Source organism: Gavialis gangeticus, unplaced genomic scaffold, assembly GCF_001723915.1.
Source record: "Gavialis gangeticus isolate Ggan-Ray unplaced genomic scaffold, GavGan_comp1, whole genome shotgun sequence".
In the NCBI taxonomy this organism is placed as follows: domain Eukaryota; kingdom Metazoa; phylum Chordata; order Crocodylia; family Gavialidae; genus Gavialis; species Gavialis gangeticus.
The window spans coordinates 19,495,771-19,501,776 of record NW_017728997.1 but is presented as its reverse complement, the minus strand read 5'-3'; positions in this window follow the sequence as shown (position 1 = coordinate 19,501,776).

Genomic DNA, 6,006 nt, shown 5'->3' with positions numbered 1-6,006 from the left:
CAGAAGCTCCCTAACTAAATCCTCACTCGCTCTAGGCCCAATATATAGAATATATAGAGTATTAAGTAGGGGCCCATGAGTTTGTCTGCCTAGGGCCCACCAAAGGGTTAATCTGGTCCTGACCAGGGCACCTCCAAGTTCTGTGACATGGGCCTGGTTCCCTATCAAATGCATAAGTTCCTGTTGTCTCTCCTTCCCTATTATATTGATAGTGCGGTGCTGTGCACCAGGAGTCTGGGAATTCCCACATAAAGAGCTGTTATGACTGGATGTGTAAAGGCTGAAAGGCCCCTCCGCTTTGAGAACTGAATGTAGCTGTTTTTCACTTGGGCTTTCCCTGAGTAAGTGTCATTTGCATCTGTTTCTGTCCCATCATCAAGCCCGCTCCTGCTACAGGATGGGAGCAAAGGCGGAGAAAGAGCTCTTTTTTAAAATACTTGAACTGCTTGGAATCATAAAATAAAACTTATGAATACTGTAGATAAATAGGTAATAAATTCAGAGTTGAAGTTTAAATCTGTGAAGTCCAGTAATCTCTGGAAATGGAAATGCGCAGTTAAGATGACCTAAATAAAAGGAACTCGGAATGAAGATGATGCACTGAGAATAAATTGAAGTTTCTGAACAAACCTCAAAACCTGTAATAAATGTTAATCTCATCATCAACTAAGGACTACAGTATCTGTGTTTGTGAGCACGAAGGGTGGGCCTGGCTCAGAGTTTATGGAAAGATGCAGTTTCTCAACGGATTTGTTCTTAAACCAGTTCTGCTCAATGTCTTTTTTTATCAGGAGTCTAAAAGATATAAAATCTTTGCTGGGATAGTTTGCAGATGACAGATGAGAGGACTAATAATGCAACTTACAGCTAAAGAAGACTCAATTCCCTATTTAAATGGTCACAATCCTGCAAAATGTGTATTAATTTATCCAGATGCCAAGTAGCGCATCTGGGACCAGGGAATGCGAGGCGCTGTCCTGGAAAGCAGTAATTCAGGGAAGCTCTTGAGGGTGGTTGGAGATGACCACCCCAACGCCAGTGCTTGGTTCAGTGCTTTGGCTAAAAGAGCTAATGTGATTGTTGGATATGTAGAAGGAGACTATCGAGTGGAAAGGGGATGATCTGGCCTCCGCACACAGCATCAGTAGGAGTGTGCGCGCTGGCAGTTACCGTGGAGCAGCCAGTGGGCTGTAAAGCCCCTCGCCGTAATGTGTTTGTGTGCCCATCCCCAAGACAGATGTGGAAACACTGGAGAGAGTTCAAAGAGGGTCACAAAAGTGATCCAGGGGCTGGGAAGGCTTAGGGCGTAAGGAGCTCAACTTACTCATCTTCTTGCGGGGAAGGATGAGAGGTGCCTTGACTTCGGTGTGTGGGCAGTTGCAGTCAGCCAACTCTTCCATGTGTGAGGGGTTTTTAGCTTTGCTGACAGAGACACAGTAAGATCCTGTGGATGGAAACTGAAGTAAGAGAAGTCAAGTCATATCTTTATTAATTCATCTGTGTATGAAACCAGCTGTAAGCCCTGCCCCTTTTCAAATGAGCAGCTCAAACCTCCATCCAGAAGTGACGAGCCTTGTCCTCTGGCCATTTAAGCTGTTCGGAGCACCCTGGCAGGTGAGAGAGGCCTGTCTGTGAAACAGCCATTGTATTCATGTGGCAGCTTTTCCAATTTCCTGGTGTCCGCAGTAAGAGCTTGTAGACTTCTTTCACTGATGTATAAAAGTCAGATATGAAAAATAACATATCTCAAAATTGGCATGAATGGTAGACACAGTTATGTCTGTAGTCTCACAAGTTGGGGTTTCTTTTTCATTTTAACCTCAGCTGTGAATTTTCTGATTTTCCAGCACTGATTTTATAGCTACAGAGCTCCTGCAAACAGAGCTACCCCTAAGTTGCTCTAATATTTTCTTTCAGCCTTAATTCAGTTGAACAGGTGTTTTCTTGCTTGTGAACTTTCTTGTATTTGACCCAGTGCTGAAGAGCTGTGCAAAGGCAGGGGTTCTGCTGCACGCAGAACTGTTTGGTGGCATCTCCCTGGCTTTTGGGCAGCAGTTTCCTGCAGAGCTTTGGAGTCTGTAGGCTCCTTTGCCTTATGGTCCATTTGCAGACTTGTACAGGCCATACCTGCACCTTCCACTCTTGTCATCCCTTTACCTGCTGTTTGGCCCGATGCCGACTGAGTATCTGTGCTTTGCAGGCTGCCTCGGCCTCAAGTGCCTCTGAGCATCTGTGGCATTCCCATGTAGCCCTTAGGAGCAGTTACCTCTTGCAGCCGTTCTTTCTCCTCTCGTGATTCCCTTGTTCTTTCCCCTTTGTCATTTTTGGTGTTGGCTAACTGGCAGGCCTCCCTGCTTTGCCCTCATCCGCCTTCCTGCCTGGTTTCTGTCTCAACTGCTGTAGACTCCCCTGAGTTCTGAGGGAGGAAGGCCTCTCACCTGTGAACCTGAGAAGTTCAGTAATTGGGGAATATATGGTAGCTCCAGCCTTACTCCAAGTGCGTGAGGGTCTGTGATTCTGTGTCGGCTTTGGAGCACTCGAGCGATGCGCACCGTTGCTTTGTGGTGCTTACTCAGTGCTGGCTCCTCAGCTAGGAAGCAAGGAAGGGAAGGACTTCAGTAATTGTCCTCTGACAAAGATGGGATTCTGCAGAAGGAAGCTGTAATTTGCACATTGAACCTTCCTTGGAAAATCTTAGTTGTTGCTTCTGTAGGAAAGGCATTGTTTAGAAATGGAGTTTCCTTGTTGCACTGCTGAAGGCATTCCTGGAGTATGTGGGGGTAGAAGAAATCAAAGGCTGGATCAGGGGTCAGCACCGTTTTGGGGCAGTGCCAAAAACATGAGCAACCTCAACTTGTAAGAAGTTGGCATGCCAGGGGAGGGCATCAGAGGAGCCACAAGGGGCCCGATCCTTGTTGCAGCAGTGCAGCCCTGGCCCGTTCCCCGCCGTCTGCCCGTTCCTGGGATTACCTACCCCTGGGCTAGGACACTTGAGGAGCAGCACTGGAACCTGTGCATGGCAACACCTTCCTTGCCTGATGTAGCCCCTGCTGCTAACAGCCTTCCCTGTGTAAATGTGCGGGAGGTATTCCCAAAGAGCAACCCAGAAAAGGGCTGGGGTGGCTTGGAGGAGACCTACTAGCCAGGAAACTGAGGCAAGGATAGAGCAGCAGAAAGCCCCTGGTTTCACAGTACAAACTGGGGGAGGAAGAGAGAAACCAGCTCTTGCATTCCAGCAGCCTGGGTGGGTGAGTGGCGAGGTGAAGCCCCAATGCAGGGTCCAGGGCCTGGGGTCAGCGCTGGGGGGATTGTGGCCTGCAGCAGTGTTCCCAGGGCTGTCGTGACAGCCTCTTCCCTGGTTTTTTTTCAGCTTGTGATGTGTGGGTTTGGTCTTGTGACTGGCAAATGCATAACGCGCTTTCCCAGCTGTGTTGCCTTAAGTGTAGGAAGTGGCTGGAAGTGCTTCGGTGTTGCCCGTGTCTGGGAAAGCAGGTCATGGAGGTCTGTCATAGGATCTTCGTGAAGCGGGGATGCGTCAGGGCACTGCAAGGATCTGAACTTTGTGAAGCCTGGCAGCATGCTGGCGGGTCTCCCCAAGACTTGCTACCCAGGAGAAGTTCACTGGTTGCTGTCATTTCTAGGCCATTGCAGATGTCTGTAGCGTGCTCCCAAACATTTGTCGTCATTGCTGCGCACTGCAGCATGCCGAGGCTTCTCGGCTGGCCCCGCTGGAGATGTCTTGGAGAAGTTGGGATGCAGCAGAAACGTCTGAGTGTAGCAGAGATCAACATCTATTGCTCATTATTTGGGGGTTTTGGAAAGGTTTGTTTTAATAACCTCTCCTCTTGCTGACAAATGGTGGAGCTGCGGGCCGCAGACCACACAGGCTCCTGCGGACCGGCCATTTCCAGATGCTCTGGGTGGGGGAGGGTCAGCTCCGACTGCTAATGGAAAGCGAGACGGAGCCGTAACTTTGGAGTGGCTGCCGCTGCTCCATAATTGCCGCACTGTGTTGTGTTGCCATGGTTCCCTGCACGGCTCTGCATGGTTTCCTGGTTTCTGAGCGTGGGGCGGTCACTCCCCGGCAGCAGAGCTGCTCTACGTGTGTGGGGAGTTCAGACTTGCACTGGCAGGAAAGTGGTTACAGGGAGATCCGGAGTTTGGCTTTCCCGATTTGCGGAGTAGCTGCATTTCGCCCCGTCTGCCCCCGAGCTGCGTCTCGGGGCGCTCCCGCGTGGCGGGTGGACTTTGCTCTCCTTTCCCTATGACGTGATCCCTCTTTGTCTCTCGAGCAGCGCTCAGAAGCGAGAGGTGGCTGACCCGGGGATCCCCGTAGTCAAGCCGGGGTGCGGGCTGGGGCTTGGCTTCAGAGCGTTATGATCAGATCCTCGTCTGTGTTGCCATCTGCATGGGCTGTGAATAGCTCTGGCGCAGACCTTGTTCCCAGGGTTGCATCATCTCTGGGAGAATGGCCAGGTCCGGAGCCCGAGCACAAAGCCTTTCTCAAGCAGATGAAGCTTATTCTGTCTCTGGAGTATCTCTTCCCCTTCCTGCTGGCCTTTCCGCAGGATTCCTGAGACAGACTTGTTCTGAGAGCCTCTCACCAAGTCAGCTGCCTTCTCCCAGCTGCTTCCTGCACACCTGGCTGATGCAATGTCTGCTTTGAACCCTGCTGGAATCGGCTCCGGCGCAGTTTTGTTTGCCCTTGCGGGGAGTGGCTGTCACGTGGGGGCCGGAAATAGGCCTATAAAGGACACACTGCCAGTCTGGCCGTCCGGAGCCCTTGCAGGGAAATCCTTCTCGGCCTTCCCCGCTGCAGCTTCTGGGGTGTTTGGAGCCGGTGAATTCTGCCGATCCTGGTTCTGTGGTCAGCAGCTTCCTGCGACTCTGCGTGGACTACTGCTTGGGCTCTCCTGGGAATCGTAATGCTGCTAAAGTTTGAATTACGTCCTGGCTATTGCCTTCACTAGCTGTTTCCCTCTACTTACAAGTGGCAGAGGGGTTTTGTTTGCTTTTCTTTCTTTCCTGAAAGATTTGCAATGCAGGGGCTGCACCAGGCTTTCCTCCTACAGCTCCACGTTCTCTTTTGCCTGGCAGTCTTTTTAACCTAGGGCTTGTCTCTACAGGAAAGTCGTACCAGTCATACCGGTACAGGCCTCCCATGTGAACACCCTTGTACTCAACAGCAGTGACGTGTTTTTTCAGACGCCCTAAGCTAAACCAGTGCTACTCAGGCCATGGCTCCCGAGCCACAAGTGGTCCTTCAGCTTGTCGCTGGCGGCTCTTTCCAGGGAATGCTATTAGAGCACTTTTCCTGCGTTCCCTGCTCTCTAATTGCAGGCATTGTGTTTTATCAAACAGTGTCAATAAAACTTGGCCTTTTATTTTCAGTTGTTTAGAACAAGCCTGTAGACACATTTAGTAAACTATAAAACCACTTTTTTGTTCTGGCTCTTTGCTTACCACTGACTCTTCATATGCGTCTTAAGCCAGACCGGGCTGCGTGTTGCTGAGCTAGCCCCAAAGTAGCAGTTTCATGACGGAATAGGCACGTCCACATGAGGAGTTAAACCAGTATAGCCATGTCAGTTTAATTTCACACCTTCTGTTACACCGGGGTGACTTTCCCCTGCAGGCAGGCCTCTTCACAAATTTAACCCTTAGCTTGGTCTTAGCTTTAGATACCAAAATGTTTTAAATCTGTGTTTTCTTGCTCTTGTGACTCATTGAAGCATCTGATGGTTTTAGTCCGCCCTTCTGGGAAGAAAGAAGGACAGAACTATAGAGAAGAGAGATGTACTAGTTTATCCCTCTGCCTGAAAAATGCTTTTTTCCTACTGTTGCCCCCAAGTCAGTATTCTTAGACTTAAAAGACAAGAGATGGTTCTCTTGGTTTGGTTGGGCTTTTGGCAGTTTGTCTACGTTGGGCATTTGATAATATGTTGTGCACATTTGGGCCCATAGTCAGTTTTGCTTGCGTGGTCAGTCAGTTTTCGCTTTGGTGGG